Raw genomic sequence first — 17704 nt, 5'->3', positions numbered from 1 at the left:
CACTTAGACTACTGCTTAAATACACTCTAGCGCTCTAAAATTAGCTTGCATTACCTAATATTTATTTTTCTCTAACGCCTACAAAGCTTCTGGTGCCTGTAAGCCACTATCACATACTGTCTGCACACAGACCCACAATATTTATCTTTATTCATCTTCATGGCTGCAGCTGATGCCATAATTGTTTGAGCAGCATAAACAAACATGTGAAGGAAGGTGTATCTTTCATCATTAAGTGTGCAAGCTACCCCTTTACAGGAAGTTTATTTAACATTATGTTTCAAGTAACTTTCCTAGTGGCCTTGCTATCCAGCTGCAGCCTCATAATACAGACTGCAGGTGACACCTCATCAGGTTCTTAACTGAAGCATATCTGCCTGTGTAATAAGCCACTGCCCTTCACCTAAAAACCAACTATTACTGCAAATCTGTGGTGCATCAGCATGTCATGTACAAATTTCACTGGTGTGACCCACAAAGTATTTTCCCACATGTCTGGCAATCTGCCATTACATACAGTTACCTAAATAAATTCCAAAAGTGTCAGCCAATGAATACCACAACACTGAAGTGTTTAGACAGCAGACCAGTATGCTAATATTAACATATAGCATTTAGATGTGAGACTCTACTATTTTGACAGCACTTTGAATCCCATCAATGTGATACAAGTCGATGGTGTTCACAATTGTAGCTGATGCACCTCTCATCCTGTGTCTAGGAGAAAGATTGGACAAACTCTGCATGCAATATTCATCATGTTACATACACAGAAGCTCTACCACATAAGCAGATACAGAGCCAGTCAAGACACAAAACACTAGCAAGCTTCAAGATTTCAGGAATAGACAACTACATCACAAACCAGTTTGTGTCACATGACACCAGTAGCTACTCAGTTATTAACTGCTTTCAAATACTAAATCTATCACTCTTTGTTCTGCACTAGCAATTCTTCCTGCAATAACAACATTCACCAACCTGGATTACAGCTGATTGACATTTCACAGGAACATAACTACAGCTACTAACACAATGCTAACCTGGTTTCTCTTACCACATGTCCCCTCGATATTTTAGGCTCATTCACACACATCAATCACAGTGTTTCACTGTTGTCAAGTAGACCTGCCCTGTGTACACCTGGATCAACACAAATACATCACCTGGTATTGTACTGAAAACGGAACTATGTCCATCATTCCTACTACTATCTCACACAAGTCGCATTAACCCATCCATGCCCTGGTAATGACCTACACTGCTGTGTTTCAAAGTGTGCAATACGAATGCTGTTTTTAATGGTTCGTGAGGCTACTGTGTCTCTTCTTGCAGTCACTATTGTCTTCTGGCGCCATTGGATGAATAGAACCATGCTTGGTCTCTGTGGAGTTCCTCAGTAATTTACATGGTCACAGGCTGTGTCTTCTTGTGTTGTACTTGATGTGTGAGTTAAAAGTTGCATTGCATATGAGCACTCTGTAATTAAATCGATAGGTATCGTAAGAAAGTACCACTGCGAGAGTAATGCAATTTGTGTTAGCAGTGAAGACAGTTTGGCCAAAATATTCGCTTGTTTTGAGAGTCTTGAAGACCTGCTACCTGCTCCAGTCAGAGTCATTTATCCCACACATTAGAGAAGTGTGTTTCATACGTATGCCTATAAGACACTAAACTCGGGATGTGAGAACATGGCGACAATAGCTGCCAACACGTCTTGCTGCCGCCTAGCGGCAGCTGTGTGAAACTGCTGCTGCTCTGGGTGGATGGTGCGAGAGCAAACGACTCTACGATCTAAGTTTTACACCCAAAACTGCCAAATCTACAGTTGACAGAGCTGCCACTTACTAAGAACGACACCTCGCAGTAATTAGTTCACAAATTAGCACTCGGCAGGCCTTGTGTTCCTCGCCAGAGCTGTGTAAACCTACGTCCAAGCCGAACCATGTTTGACGCGACGCCATAACTATATATACAATTTCAGAGGGCTCCTCGAATGTACTCGCTTTGGCGGTACATATACTAAAATTGGAACGATACAGAGAAGATTAGCATGGCCCCTGCGCAAGGATGACACGCAAAATCGTGAAGCGTTCCACATTTTTTTTCGCAATCTCACTCTCTCATGCCTCACATCAGCTGCTAATACCATCAGCCAACTACACAAGTTTCGCTTCATATCTGCACCCACTTGTCACAAACTATGCTCTCCATTTACGCAGTTCTCCTCCACTTTCTTTCATTCACAACAGAACATGACAAAACTGGCAATAAACCTATCCCTTACATCACCAATGCACATCTAAAATGTCACTCTAATAACAAGTCAGCAAGCACACCAAAACCACAAGTACATGTCACTAGCACCCCTTCAACACAAATCACAGCCAGGCTAAGCCTAGCACAGGCAAAAGCCTCTTCTCTTCCTCAGTATCACACTCAGCTGTCACAGCATCTCTTGCTACTGTCTCAATCATGTCATTTCATAACACACACCTACTGCCACACACAACATTTGGAAACCTTACACCAACTTTACACAAGATAGCTGCATGTTCCAAATCTTTCTCACTCACATACTTTCACTTAGACTACTGCTTAAATACACTCTAGCGCTCTAAAATTAGCTTGCATTACCTAATATTTATTTTTCTCTAACGCCTACAAAGCTTCTGGTGCCTGTAAGCCACTATCACATACTGTCTGCACACAGACCCACAATATTTATCTTTATTCATCTTCATGGCTGCAGCTGATGCCATAATTGTTTGAGCAGCATAAACAAACATGTGAAGGAAGGTGTATCTTTCATCATTAAGTGTGCAAGCTACCCCTTTACAGGAAGTTTATTTAACATTATGTTTCAAGTAACTTTCCTAGTGGCCTTGCTATCCAGCTGCAGCCTCATAATACAGACTGCAGGTGACACCTCATCAGGTTCTTAACTGAAGCATATCTGCCTGTGTAATAAGCCACTGCCCTTCACCTAAAAACCAACTATTACTGCAAATCTGTGGTGCATCAGCATGTCATGTACAAATTTCACTGGTGTGACCCACAAAGTATTTTCCCACATGTCTGGCAATCTGCCATTACATACAGTTACCTAAATAAATTCCAAAAGTGTCAGCCAATGAATACCACAACACTGAAGTGTTTAGACAGCAGACCAGTATGCTAATATTAACATATAGCATTTAGATGTGAGACTCTACTATTTTGACAGCACTTTGAATCCCATCAATGTGTTACAAGTCGATGGTGTTCACAATTGCAGCTGATGCACCTCTCATCCTGTGTCTAGGAGAAAGATTGGACAAACTCTGCATGCAATATTCATCATGTTACATACACAGAAGCTCTACCACATAAGCAGATACAGAGCCAGTCAAGACACAAAACACTAGCAAGCTTCAAGATTTCAGGAATAGACAACTACATCACAAACCAGTTTGTGTCACATGACACCAGTAGCTACTCAGTTATTAACTGCTTTCAAATACTAAATCTATCACTCTTTGTTCTGCACTAGCAATTCTTCCTGCAATAACAACATTCACCAACCTGGATTACAGCTGATTGACATTTCACAGGAACATAACTACAGCTACTAACACAATGCTAACCTGGTTTCTCTTACCACATGTCCCCTCGATATTTTAGGCTCATTCACACACCTCAATCACAGTGTTTCACTGTTGTCAAGTAGACCTGCCCTGTGTACACCTGGATCAACACAAATATATCACCTGGTATTGTACTGAAAACGGAACTATGTCCATCATTCCTACTACTATCTCACACAAGTCGCATTAACCCATCCATGCCCTAGTAATGACCTACACTGCTGTGTTTCAAAGTGTGCAATACGAATGCTGTTTTTAATGGTTCGTGAGGCTACTGTGTCTCTTCTTGCAGTCACTATTGTCTTCTGGCGCCATTGGATGAATAGAACCATGCTTGGTCTCTGTGGAGTTCCTCAGTAATTTACATGGTCACAGGCTGTGTCTTCTTGTGTTGTACTTGATGTGTGAGTTAAAAGTTGCATTGCATATGAGCACTCTGTAATTAAATCGATAGGTATCGTAAGAAAGTACCACTGCAAGAGTAATGCAATTTGTGTTAGCAGTGAAGACAGTTTGGCCAAAATATTCGCTTGTTTTGAGAGTCTTGAAGACCTGCTACCTGCTCCAGTCAGAGTCATTTATCCCACACATTAGAGAAGTGTGTTTCATACGTATGCCTATAAGACACTAAACTCGGGATGTGAGAACATGGCGACAATAGCTGCCAACACGTCTTGCTGCCGCCTAGCGGCAGCTGTGTGAAACTGCTGCTGCTCTGGGTGGATGGTGCGAGAGCAAACGACTCTACGATCTAAGTTTTACACCCAAAACTGCCAAATCTACAGTTGACAGAGCTGCCACTTACTAAGAACGACACCTCGCAGTAATTAGTTCACAAATTAGCACTCGGCAGGCCTTGTGTTCCTCGCCAGAGCTGTGTAAACCTACGTCCAAGCCGAACCATGTTTGACGCGACGCCATAACTATATATACAATTTCAGAGGGCTCCTCGAATGTACTCGCTTCGGCGGTACATATACTAAAATTGGAACGATACAGAGAAGATTAGCATGGCCCCTGCGCAAGGATGACACGCAAAATCGTGAAGCGTTCCACATTTTTTTTTCGCAATCTCACTCTCTCATGCCTCACATCAGCTGCTAATACCATCAGCCAACTACACAAGTTTCGCTTCATATCTGCACCCACTTGTCACAAACTATGCTCTCCATTTACGCAGTTCTCCTCCACTTTCTTTCATTCACAACAGAACATGACAAAACTGGCAATAAACCTATCCCTTACATCACCAATGCACTTCTAAAATGTCACTCTAATAACAAGTCAGCAAGCACACCAAAACCACAAGTACATGTCACTAGCACCCCTTCAACACAAATCACAGCCAGGCTAAGCCTAGCACAGGCAAAAGCCTCTTCTCTTCCTCAGTATCACACTCAGCTGTCACAGCATCTCTTGCTACTGTCTCAATCATGTCATTTCATAACACACACCTACTGCCACACACAACATTTGGAAACCTTACACCAACTTTACACAAGATAGCTGCATGTTCCAAATCTTTCTCACTCACATACTTTCACTTAGACTACTGCTTAAATACACTCTAGCGCTCTAAAATTAGCTTGCATTACCTAATATTTATTTTTCTCTAACGCCTACAAAGCTTCTGGTGCCTGTAAGCCACTATCACATACTGTCTGCACACAGACCCACAATATTTATCTTTATTCATCTTCATGGCTGCAGCTGATGCCATAATTGTTTGAGCAGCATAAACAAACATGTGAAGGAAGGTGTATCTTTCATCATTAAGTGTGCAAGCTACCCCTTTACAGGAAGTTTATTTAACATTATGTTTCAAGTAACTTTCCTAGTGGCCTTGCTATCCAGCTGCAGCCTCATAATACAGACTGCAGGTGACACCTCATCAGGTTCTTAACTGAAGCATATCTGCCTGTGTAATAAGCCACTGCCCTTCACCTAAAAACCAACTATTACTGCAAATCTGTGGTGCATCAGCATGTCATGTACAAATTTCACTGGTGTGACCCACAAAGTATTTTCCCACATGTCTGGCAATCTGCCATTACATACAGTTACCTAAATAAATTCCAAAAGTGTCAGCCAATGAATACCACAACACTGAAGTGTTTAGACAGCAGACCAGTATGCTAATATTAACATATAGCATTTAGATGTGAGACTCTACTATTTTGACAGCACTTTGAATCCCATCAATGTGTTACAAGTCGATGGTGTTCACAATTGCAGCTGATGCACCTCTCATCCTGTGTCTAGGAGAAAGATTGGACAAACTCTGCATGCAATATTCATCATGTTACATACACAGAAGCTCTACCACATAAGCAGATACAGAGCCAGTCAAGACACAAAACACTAGCAAGCTTCAAGATTTCAGGAATAGACAACTACATCACAAACCAGTTTGTGTCACATGACACCAGTAGCTACTCAGTTATTAACTGCTTTCAAATACTAAATCTATCACTCTTTGTTCTGCACTAGCAATTCTTCCTGCAATAACAACATTCACCAACCTGGATTACAGCTGATTGACATTTCACAGGAACATAACTACAGCTACTAACACAATGCTAACCTGGTTTCTCTTACCACATGTCCCCTCGATATTTTAGGCTCATTCACACACCTCAATCACAGTGTTTCACTGTTGTCAAGTAGACCTGCCCTGTGTACACCTGGATCAACACAAATACATCACCTGGTATTGTACTGAAAACGGAACTATGTCCATCATTCCTACTACTATCTCACACAAGTCGCATTAACCCATCCATGCCCTGGTAATGACCTACACTGCTGTGTTTCAAAGTGTGCAATACGAATGCTGTTTTTAATGGTTCGTGAGGCTACTGTGTCTCTTCTTGCAGTCACTATTGTCTTCTGGCGCCATTGGATGAATAGAACCATGCTTGGTCTCTGTGGAGTTCCTCAGTAATTTACATGGTCACAGGCTGTGTCTTCTTGTGTTGTACTTGATGTGTGAGTTAAAAGTTGCATTGCATATGAGCACTCTGTAATTAAATCGATAGGTATCGTAAGAAAGTACCACTGCAAGAGTAATGCAATTTGTGTTAGCAGTGAAGACAGTTTGGCCAAAATATTCGCTTGTTTTGAGAGTCTTGAAGACCTGCTACCTGCTCCAGTCAGAGTCATTTATCCCACACATTAGAGAAGTGTGTTTCATACGTATGCCTATAAGACACTAAACTCGGGATGTGAGAACATGGCGACAATAGCTGCCAACACGTCTTGCTGCCGCCTAGCGGCAGCTGTGTGAAACTGCTGCTTTTCTGGGTGGATGGTGCGAGAGCAAACGACTCTACGATCTAAGTTTTACACCCAAAACTGCCAAATCTACAGTTGACAGAGCTGCCACTTACTAAGAACGACACCTCGCAGTAATTAGTTCACAAATTAGCACTCGGCAGGCCTTGTGTTCCTCGCCAGAGCTGTGTAAACCTACGTCCAAGCCGAACCATGTTTGACGCGACGCCATAACTATATATACAATTTCAGAGGGCTCCTCGAATGTACTCGCTTCGGCGGTACATATACTAAAATTGGAACGATACAGAGAAGATTAGCATGGCCCCTGCGCAAGGATGACACGCAAAATCGTGAAGCATTCCACATTTTTTTTCGCAATCTCACTCTCTCATGCCTCACATCAGCTGCTAATACCATCAGCCAACTACACAAGTTTCGCTTCATATCTGCACCCACTTGTCACAAACTATGCTCTCCATTTACGCAGTTCTCCTCCACTTTCTTTCATTCACAACAGAACATGACAAAACTGGCAATAAACCTATCCCTTACATCACCAATGCACATCTAAAATGTCACTCTAATAACAAGTCAGCAAGCACACCAAAACCACAAGTACATGTCACTAGCACCCCTTCAACACAAATCACAGCCAGGCTAAGCCTAGCACAGGCAAAAGCCTCTTCTCTTCCTCAGTATCACACTCAGCTGTCACAGCATCTCTTGCTACTGTCTCAATCATGTCATTTCATAACACACACCTACTGCCACACACAACATTTGGAAACCTTACACCAACTTTACACAAGATAGCTGCATGTTCCAAATCTTTCTCACTCACATACTTTCACTTAGACTACTGCTTAAATACACTCTAGCGCTCTAAAATTAGCTTGCATTACCTAATATTTATTTTTCTCTAACGCCTACAAAGCTTCTGGTGCCTGTAAGCCACTATCACATACTGTCTGCACACAGACCCACAATATTTATCTTTATTCATCTTCATGGCTGCAGCTGATGCCATAATTGTTTGAGCAGCATAAACAAACATGTGAAGGAAGGTGTATCTTTCATCATTAAGTGTGCAAGCTACCCCTTTACAGGAAGTTTATTTAACATTATGTTTCAAGTAACTTTCCTAGTGGCCTTGCTATCCAGCTGCAGCCTCATAATACAGACTGCAGGTGACACCTCATCAGGTTCTTAACTGAAGCATATCTGCCTGTGTAATAAGCCACTGCCCTTCACCTAAAAACCAACTATTACTGCAAATCTGTGGTGCATCAGCATGTCATGTACAAATTTCACTGGTGTGACCCACAAAGTATTTTCCCACATGTCTGGCAATCTGCCATTACATACAGTTACCTAAATAAATTCCAAAAGTGTCAGCCAATGAATACCACAACACTGAAGTGTTTAGACAGCAGACCAGTATGCTAATATTAACATATAGCATTTAGATGTGAGACTCTACTATTTTGACAGCACTTTGAATCCCATCAATGTGATACAAGTCGATGGTGTTCACAATTGTAGCTGATGCACCTCTCATCCTGTGTCTAGGAGAAAGATTGGACAAACTCTGCATGCAATATTCATCATGTTACATACACAGAAGCTCTACCACATAAGCAGATACAGAGCCAGTCAAGACACAAAACACTAGCAAGCTTCAAGATTTCAGGAATAGACAACTACATCACAAACCAGTTTGTGTCACATGACACCAGTAGCTACTCAGTTATTAACTGCTTTCAAATACTAAATCTATCACTCTTTGTTCTGCACTAGCAATTCTTCCTGCAATAACAACATTCACCAACCTGGATTACAGCTGATTGACATTTCACAGGAACATAACTACAGCTACTAACACAATGCTAACCTGGTTTCTCTTACCACATGTCCCCTCGATATTTTAGGCTCATTCACACACATCAATCACAGTGTTTCACTGTTGTCAAGTAGACCTGCCCTGTGTACACCTGGATCAACACAAATACATCACCTGGTATTGTACTGAAAACGGAACTATGTCCATCATTCCTACTACTATCTCACACAAGTCGCATTAACCCATCCATGCCCTGGTAATGACCTACACTGCTGTGTTTCAAAGTGTGCAATACGAATGCTGTTTTTAATGGTTCGTGAGGCTACTGTGTCTCTTCTTGCAGTCACTATTGTCTTCTGGCGCCATTGGATGAATAGAACCATGCTTGGTCTCTGTGGAGTTCCTCAGTAATTTACATGGTCACAGGCTGTGTCTTCTTGTGTTGTACTTGATGTGTGAGTTAAAAGTTGCATTGCATATGAGCACTCTGTAATTAAATCGATAGGTATCGTAAGAAAGTACCACTGCGAGAGTAATGCAATTTGTGTTAGCAGTGAAGACAGTTTGGCCAAAATATTCGCTTGTTTTGAGAGTCTTGAAGACCTGCTACCTGCTCCAGTCAGAGTCATTTATCCCACACATTAGAGAAGTGTGTTTCATACGTATGCCTATAAGACACTAAACTCGGGATGTGAGAACATGGCGACAATAGCTGCCAACACGTCTTGCTGCCGCCTAGCGGCAGCTGTGTGAAACTGCTGCTGCTCTGGGTGGATGGTGCGAGAGCAAACGACTCTACGATCTAAGTTTTACACCCAAAACTGCCAAATCTACAGTTGACAGAGCTGCCACTTACTAAGAACGACACCTCGCAGTAATTAGTTCACAAATTAGCACTCGGCAGGCCTTGTGTTCCTCGCCAGAGCTGTGTAAACCTACGTCCAAGCCGAACCATGTTTGACGCGACGCCATAACTATATATACAATTTCAGAGGGCTCCTCGAATGTACTCGCTTTGGCGGTACATATACTAAAATTGGAACGATACAGAGAAGATTAGCATGGCCCCTGCGCAAGGATGACACGCAAAATCGTGAAGCGTTCCACATTTTTTTTCGCAATCTCACTCTCTCATGCCTCACATCAGCTGCTAATACCATCAGCCAACTACACAAGTTTCGCTTCATATCTGCACCCACTTGTCACAAACTATGCTCTCCATTTACGCAGTTCTCCTCCACTTTCTTTCATTCACAACAGAACATGACAAAACTGGCAATAAACCTATCCCTTACATCACCAATGCACATCTAAAATGTCACTCTAATAACAAGTCAGCAAGCACACCAAAACCACAAGTACATGTCACTAGCACCCCTTCAACACAAATCACAGCCAGGCTAAGCCTAGCACAGGCAAAAGCCTCTTCTCTTCCTCAGTATCACACTCAGCTGTCACAGCATCTCTTGCTACTGTCTCAATCATGTCATTTCATAACACACACCTACTGCCACACACAACATTTGGAAACCTTACACCAACTTTACACAAGATAGCTGCATGTTCCAAATCTTTCTCACTCACATACTTTCACTTAGACTACTGCTTAAATACACTCTAGCGCTCTAAAATTAGCTTGCATTACCTAATATTTATTTTTCTCTAACGCCTACAAAGCTTCTGGTGCCTGTAAGCCACTATCACATACTGTCTGCACACAGACCCACAATATTTATCTTTATTCATCTTCATGGCTGCAGCTGATGCCATAATTGTTTGAGCAGCATAAACAAACATGTGAAGGAAGGTGTATCTTTCATCATTAAGTGTGCAAGCTACCCCTTTACAGGAAGTTTATTTAACATTATGTTTCAAGTAACTTTCCTAGTGGCCTTGCTATCCAGCTGCAGCCTCATAATACAGACTGCAGGTGACACCTCATCAGGTTCTTAACTGAAGCATATCTGCCTGTGTAATAAGCCACTGCCCTTCACCTAAAAACCAACTATTACTGCAAATCTGTGGTGCATCAGCATGTCATGTACAAATTTCACTGGTGTGACCCACAAAGTATTTTCCCACATGTCTGGCAATCTGCCATTACATACAGTTACCTAAATAAATTCCAAAAGTGTCAGCCAATGAATACCACAACACTGAAGTGTTTAGACAGCAGACCAGTATGCTAATATTAACATATAGCATTTAGATGTGAGACTCTACTATTTTGACAGCACTTTGAATCCCATCAATGTGTTACAAGTCGATGGTGTTCACAATTGCAGCTGATGCACCTCTCATCCTGTGTCTAGGAGAAAGATTGGACAAACTCTGCATGCAATATTCATCATGTTACATACACAGAAGCTCTACCACATAAGCAGATACAGAGCCAGTCAAGACACAAAACACTAGCAAGCTTCAAGATTTCAGGAATAGACAACTACATCACAAACCAGTTTGTGTCACATGACACCAGTAGCTACTCAGTTATTAACTGCTTTCAAATACTAAATCTATCACTCTTTGTTCTGCACTAGCAATTCTTCCTGCAATAACAACATTCACCAACCTGGATTACAGCTGATTGACATTTCACAGGAACATAACTACAGCTACTAACACAATGCTAACCTGGTTTCTCTTACCACATGTCCCCTCGATATTTTAGGCTCATTCACACACCTCAATCACAGTGTTTCACTGTTGTCAAGTAGACCTGCCCTGTGTACACCTGGATCAACACAAATATATCACCTGGTATTGTACTGAAAACGGAACTATGTCCATCATTCCTACTACTATCTCACACAAGTCGCATTAACCCATCCATGCCCTAGTAATGACCTACACTGCTGTGTTTCAAAGTGTGCAATACGAATGCTGTTTTTAATGGTTCGTGAGGCTACTGTGTCTCTTCTTGCAGTCACTATTGTCTTCTGGCGCCATTGGATGAATAGAACCATGCTTGGTCTCTGTGGAGTTCCTCAGTAATTTACATGGTCACAGGCTGTGTCTTCTTGTGTTGTACTTGATGTGTGAGTTAAAAGTTGCATTGCATATGAGCACTCTGTAATTAAATCGATAGGTATCGTAAGAAAGTACCACTGCAAGAGTAATGCAATTTGTGTTAGCAGTGAAGACAGTTTGGCCAAAATATTCGCTTGTTTTGAGAGTCTTGAAGACCTGCTACCTGCTCCAGTCAGAGTCATTTATCCCACACATTAGAGAAGTGTGTTTCATACGTATGCCTATAAGACACTAAACTCGGGATGTGAGAACATGGCGACAATAGCTGCCAACACGTCTTGCTGCCGCCTAGCGGCAGCTGTGTGAAACTGCTGCTGCTCTGGGTGGATGGTGCGAGAGCAAACGACTCTACGATCTAAGTTTTACACCCAAAACTGCCAAATCTACAGTTGACAGAGCTGCCACTTACTAAGAACGACACCTCGCAGTAATTAGTTCACAAATTAGCACTCGGCAGGCCTTGTGTTCCTCGCCAGAGCTGTGTAAACCTACGTCCAAGCCGAACCATGTTTGACGCGACGCCATAACTATATATACAATTTCAGAGGGCTCCTCGAATGTACTCGCTTCGGCGGTACATATACTAAAATTGGAACGATACAGAGAAGATTAGCATGGCCCCTGCGCAAGGATGACACGCAAAATCGTGAAGCGTTCCACATTTTTTTTTCGCAATCTCACTCTCTCATGCCTCACATCAGCTGCTAATACCATCAGCCAACTACACAAGTTTCGCTTCATATCTGCACCCACTTGTCACAAACTATGCTCTCCATTTACGCAGTTCTCCTCCACTTTCTTTCATTCACAACAGAACATGACAAAACTGACAATAAACCTATCCCTTACATCACCAATGCACATCTAAAATGTCACTCTAATAACAAGTCAGCAAGCACACCAAAACCACAAGTACATGTCACTAGCACCCCTTCAACACAAATCACAGCCAGGCTAAGCCTAGCACAGGCAAAAGCCTCTTCTCTTCCTCAGTATCACACTCAGCTGTCACAGCATCTCTTGCTACTGTCTCAATCATGTCATTTCATAACACACACCTACTGCCACACACAACATTTGGAAACCTTACACCAACTTTACACAAGATAGCTGCATGTTCCAAATCTTTCTCACTCACATACTTTCACTTAGACTACTGCTTAAATACACTCTAGCGCTCTAAAATTAGCTTGCATTACCTAATATTTATTTTTCTCTAACGCCTACAAAGCTTCTGGTGCCTGTAAGCCACTATCACATACTGTCTGCACACAGACCCACAATATTTATCTTTATTCATCTTCATGGCTGCAGCTGATGCCATAATTGTTTGAGCAGCATAAACAAACATGTGAAGGAAGGTGTATCTTTCATCATTAAGTGTGCAAGCTACCCCTTTACAGGAAGTTTATTTAACATTATGTTTCAAGTAACTTTCCTAGTGGCCTTGCTATCCAGCTGCAGCCTCATAATACAGACTGCAGGTGACACCTCATCAGGTTCTTAACTGAAGCATATCTGCCTGTGTAATAAGCCACTGCCCTTCACCTAAAAACCAACTATTACTGCAAATCTGTGGTGCATCAGCATGTCATGTACAAATTTCACTGGTGTGACCCACAAAGTATTTTCCCACATGTCTGGCAATCTGCCATTACATACAGTTACCTAAATAAATTCCAAAAGTGTCAGCCAATGAATACCACAACACTGAAGTGTTTAGACAGCAGACCAGTATGCTAATATTAACATATAGCATTTAGATGTGAGACTCTACTATTTTGACAGCACTTTGAATCCCATCAATGTGTTACAAGTCGATGGTGTTCACAATTGCAGCTGATGCACCTCTCATCCTGTGTCTAGGAGAAAGATTGGACAAACTCTGCATGCAATATTCATCATGTTACATACACAGAAGCTCTACCACATAAGCAGATACAGAGCCAGTCAAGACACAAAACACTAGCAAGCTTCAAGATTTCAGGAATAGACAACTACATCACAAACCAGTTTGTGTCACATGACACCAGTAGCTACTCAGTTATTAACTGCTTTCAAATACTAAATCTATCACTCTTTGTTCTGCACTAGCAATTCTTCCTGCAATAACAACATTCACCAACCTGGATTACAGCTGATTGAGATTTCACAGGAACATAACTACAGCTACTAACACAATGCTAACCTGGTTTCTCTTACCACATGTCCCCTCGATATTTTAGGCTCATTCACACACCTCAATCACAGTGTTTCACTGTTGTCAAGTAGACCTGCCCTGTGTACACCTGGATCAACACAAATATATCACCTGGTATTGTACTGAAAACGGAACTATGTCCATCATTCCTACTACTATCTCACACAAGTCGCATTAACCCATCCATGCCCTAGTAATGACCTACACTGCTGTGTTTCAAAGTGTGCAATACGAATGCTGTTTTTAATGGTTCATGAGGCTACTGTGTCTCTTCTTGCAGTCACTATTGTCTTCTGGCGCCATTGGATGAATAGAACCATGCTTGGTCTCTGTGGAGTTCCTCAGTAATTTACATGGTCACAGGCTGTGTCTTCTTGTGTTGTACTTGATGTGTGAGTTAAAAGTTGCATTGCATATGAGCACTCTGTAATTAAATCGATAGGTATCGTAAGAAAGTACCACTGCAAGAGTAATGCAATTTGTGTTAGCAGTGAAGACAGTTTGGCCAAAATATTCTCTTGTTTTGAGAGTCTTGAAGACCTGCTACCTGCTCCAGTCAGAGTCATTTATCCCACACATTAGAGAAGTGTGTTTCATACGTATGCCTATAAGACACTAAACTCGGGATGTGAGAACATGGCGACAATAGCTGCCAACACGTCTTGCTGCCGCCTAGCGGCAGCTGTGTGAAACTGCTGCTGCTCTGGGTGGATGGTGCGAGAGCAAACGACTCTACGATCTAAGTTTTACACCCAAAACTGCCAAATCTACAGTTGACAGAGCTGCCACTTACTAAGAACGACACCTCGCAGTAATTAGTTCACAAATTAGCACTCGGCAGGCCTTGTGTTCCTCGCCAGAGCTGTGTAAACCTACGTCCAAGCCGAACCATGTTTGACGCGACGCCATAACTATATATACAATTTCAGAGGGCTCCTCGAATGTACTCGCTTCGGCGGTACATATACTAAAATTGGAACGATACAGAGAAGATTAGCATGGCCCCTGCGCAAGGATGACACGCAAAATCGTGAAGCGTTCCACATTTTTTTTCGCAATCTCACTCTCTCATGCCTCACATCAGCTGCTAATACCATCAGCCAACTACACAAGTTTCGCTTCATATCTGCACCCACTTGTCACAAACTATGCTCTCCATTTACGCAGTTCTCCTCCACTTTCTTTCATTCACAACAGAACATGACAAAACTGGCAATAAACCTATCCCTTACATCACCAATGCACATCTAAAATGTCACTCTAATAACAAGTCAGCAAGCACACCAAAACCACAAGTACATGTCACTAGCACCCCTTCAACACAAATCACAGCCAGGCTAAGCCTAGCACAGGCAAAAGCCTCTTCTCTTCCTCAGTATCACACTCAGCTGTCACAGCATCTCTTGCTACTGTCTCAATCATGTCATTTCATAACACACACCTACTGCCACACACAACATTTGGAAACCTTACACCAACTTTACACAAGATAGCTGCATGTTCCAAATCTTTCTCACTCACATACTTTCACTTAGACTACTGCTTAAATACACTCTAGCGCTCTAAAATTAGCTTGCATTACCTAATATTTATTTTTCTCTAACGCCTACAAAGCTTCTGGTGCCTGTAAGCCACTATCACATACTGTCTGCACACAGACCCACAATATTTATCTTTATTCATCTTCATGGCTGCAGCTGATGCCATAATTGTTTGAGCAGCATAAACAAACATGTGAAGGAAGGTGTATCTTTCATCATTAAGTGTGCAAGCTACCCCTTTACAGGAAGTTTATTTAACATTATGTTTCAAGTAACTTTCCTAGTGGCCTTGCTATCCAGCTGCAGCCTCATAATACAGACTGCAGGTGACACCTCATCAGGTTCTTAACTGAAGCATATCTGCCTGTGTAATAAGCCACTGCCCTTCACCTAAAAACCAACTATTACTGCAAATCTGTGGTGCATCAGCATGTCATGTACAAATTTCACTGGTGTGACCCACAAAGTATTTTCCCACATGTCTGGCAATCTGCCATTACATACAGTTACCTAAATAAATTCCAAAAGTGTCAGCCAATGAATACCACAACACTGAAGTGTTTAGACAGCAGACCAGTATGCTAATATTAACATATAGCATTTAGATGTGAGACTCTACTATTTTGACAGCACTTTGAATCCCATCAATGTGATACAAGTCGATGGTGTTCACAATTGCAGCTGATGCACCTCTCATCCTGTGTCTAGGAGAAAGATTGGACAAACTCTGCATGCAATATTCATCATGTTACATACACAGAAGCTCTACCACATAAGCAGATACAGAGCCAGTCAAGACACAAAACACTAGCAAGCTTCAAGATTTCAGGAATAGACAACTACATCACAAACCAGTTTGTGTCACATGACACCAGTAGCTACTCAGTTATTAACTGCTTTCAAATACTAAATCTATCACTCTTTGTTCTGCACTAGCAATTCTTCCTGCAATAACAACATTCACCAACCTGGATTACAGCTGATTGACATTTCACAGGAACATAACTACAGCTACTAACACAATGCTAACCTGGTTTCTCTTACCACATGTCCCCTCGATATTTTAGGCTCATTCACACACCTCAATCACAGTGTTTCACTGTTGTCAAGTAGACCTGCCCTGTGTACACCTGGATCAACACAAATATATCACCTGGTATTGTACTGAAAACGGAACTATGTCCATCATTCCTACTACTATCTCACACAAGTCGCATTAACCCATCCATGCCCTAGTAATGACCTACACTGCTGTGTTTCAAAGTGTGCAATACGAATGCTGTTTTTAATGGTTCGTGAGGCTACTGTGTCTCTTCTTGCAGTCACTATTGTCTTCTGGCGCCATTGGATGAATAGAACCATGCTTGGTCTCTGTGGAGTTCCTCAGTAATTTACATGGTCACAGGCTGTGTCTTCTTGTGTTGTACTTGATGTGTGAGTTAAAAGTTGCATTGCATATGAGCACTCTGTAATTAAATCGATAGGTATCGTAAGAAAGTACCACTGCAAGAGTAATGCAATTTGTGTTAGCAGTGAAGACAGTTTGGCCAAAATATTCTCTTGTTTTGAGAGTCTTGAAGACCTGCTACCTGCTCCAGTCAGAGTCATTTATCCCACACATTAGAGAAGTGTGTTTCATACGTATGCCTATAAGACACTAAACTCGGGATGTGAGAACATGGCGACAATAGCTGCCAACACGTCTTGCTGCCGCCTAGCGGCAGCTGTGTGAAACTGCTGCTGCTCTGGGTGGATGGTGCGAGAGCAAACGACTCTACGATCTAAGTTTTACACCCAAAACTGCCAAATCTACAGTTGACAGAGCTGCCACTTACTAAGAACGACACCTCGCAGTAATTAGTTCACAAATTAGCACTCGGCAGGCCTTGTGTTCCTCGCCAGAGCTGTGTAAACCTACGTCCAAGCCGAACCATGTTTGACGCGACGCCATAACTATATATACAATTTCAGAGGGCTCCTCGAATGTACTCGCTTCGGCGGTACATATACTAAAATTGGAACGATACAGAGAAGATTAGCATGGCCCCTGCGCAAGGATGACACGCAAAATCGTGAAGCGTTCCACATTTTTTTTTCGCAATCTCACTCTCTCATGCCTCACATCAGCTGCTAATACCATCAGCCAACTACACAAGTTTCGCTTCATATCTGCACCCACTTGTCACAAACT

General features: G+C 42.0%; 7 non-coding genes across 7 annotated transcripts; all 7 read left to right on the top strand.

Annotated features, from left to right (window-relative positions):
• The first annotated feature begins 1998 nt into the window (after positions 1-1998).
• Positions 1999-2105, top strand: LOC126279633 (U6 spliceosomal RNA). Its single transcript, XR_007551101.1, has one exon. It is a non-coding gene; the product is annotated as a U6 spliceosomal RNA (small nuclear RNA).
• Positions 2106-4581: 2476 nt separating this feature from the next.
• Positions 4582-4688, top strand: LOC126279410 (U6 spliceosomal RNA). The gene has a single exon (XR_007550892.1). It is a non-coding gene; the product is annotated as a U6 spliceosomal RNA (small nuclear RNA).
• Positions 4689-7165: 2477 nt separating this feature from the next.
• Positions 7166-7272, top strand: LOC126279628 (U6 spliceosomal RNA). The gene has a single exon (XR_007551097.1). It is a non-coding gene; the product is annotated as a U6 spliceosomal RNA (small nuclear RNA).
• Positions 7273-9748: 2476 nt separating this feature from the next.
• On the top strand, positions 9749-9855 carry LOC126279631 (U6 spliceosomal RNA). The gene has a single exon (XR_007551100.1). It is a non-coding gene; the product is annotated as a U6 spliceosomal RNA (small nuclear RNA).
• A 2476-nt stretch (positions 9856-12331) lies between these two features.
• Positions 12332-12438, top strand: LOC126279409 (U6 spliceosomal RNA). Its single transcript, XR_007550891.1, has one exon. It is a non-coding gene; the product is annotated as a U6 spliceosomal RNA (small nuclear RNA).
• A 2477-nt stretch (positions 12439-14915) lies between these two features.
• Positions 14916-15022, top strand: LOC126279408 (U6 spliceosomal RNA). Its single transcript, XR_007550890.1, has one exon. It is a non-coding gene; the product is annotated as a U6 spliceosomal RNA (small nuclear RNA).
• Positions 15023-17498: 2476 nt separating this feature from the next.
• Positions 17499-17605, top strand: LOC126279407 (U6 spliceosomal RNA). Its single transcript, XR_007550889.1, has one exon. It is a non-coding gene; the product is annotated as a U6 spliceosomal RNA (small nuclear RNA).
• The last annotated feature ends 99 nt before the right edge of the window (positions 17606-17704 follow it).

The sequence above is a fragment of the Schistocerca gregaria genome, chromosome 6 (assembly GCF_023897955.1).
Source record: "Schistocerca gregaria isolate iqSchGreg1 chromosome 6, iqSchGreg1.2, whole genome shotgun sequence".
Classification (NCBI taxonomy): Eukaryota; Metazoa; Arthropoda; class Insecta; order Orthoptera; family Acrididae; genus Schistocerca; species Schistocerca gregaria.
This window is presented reverse-complemented; position numbering and strand designations above follow the sequence as displayed.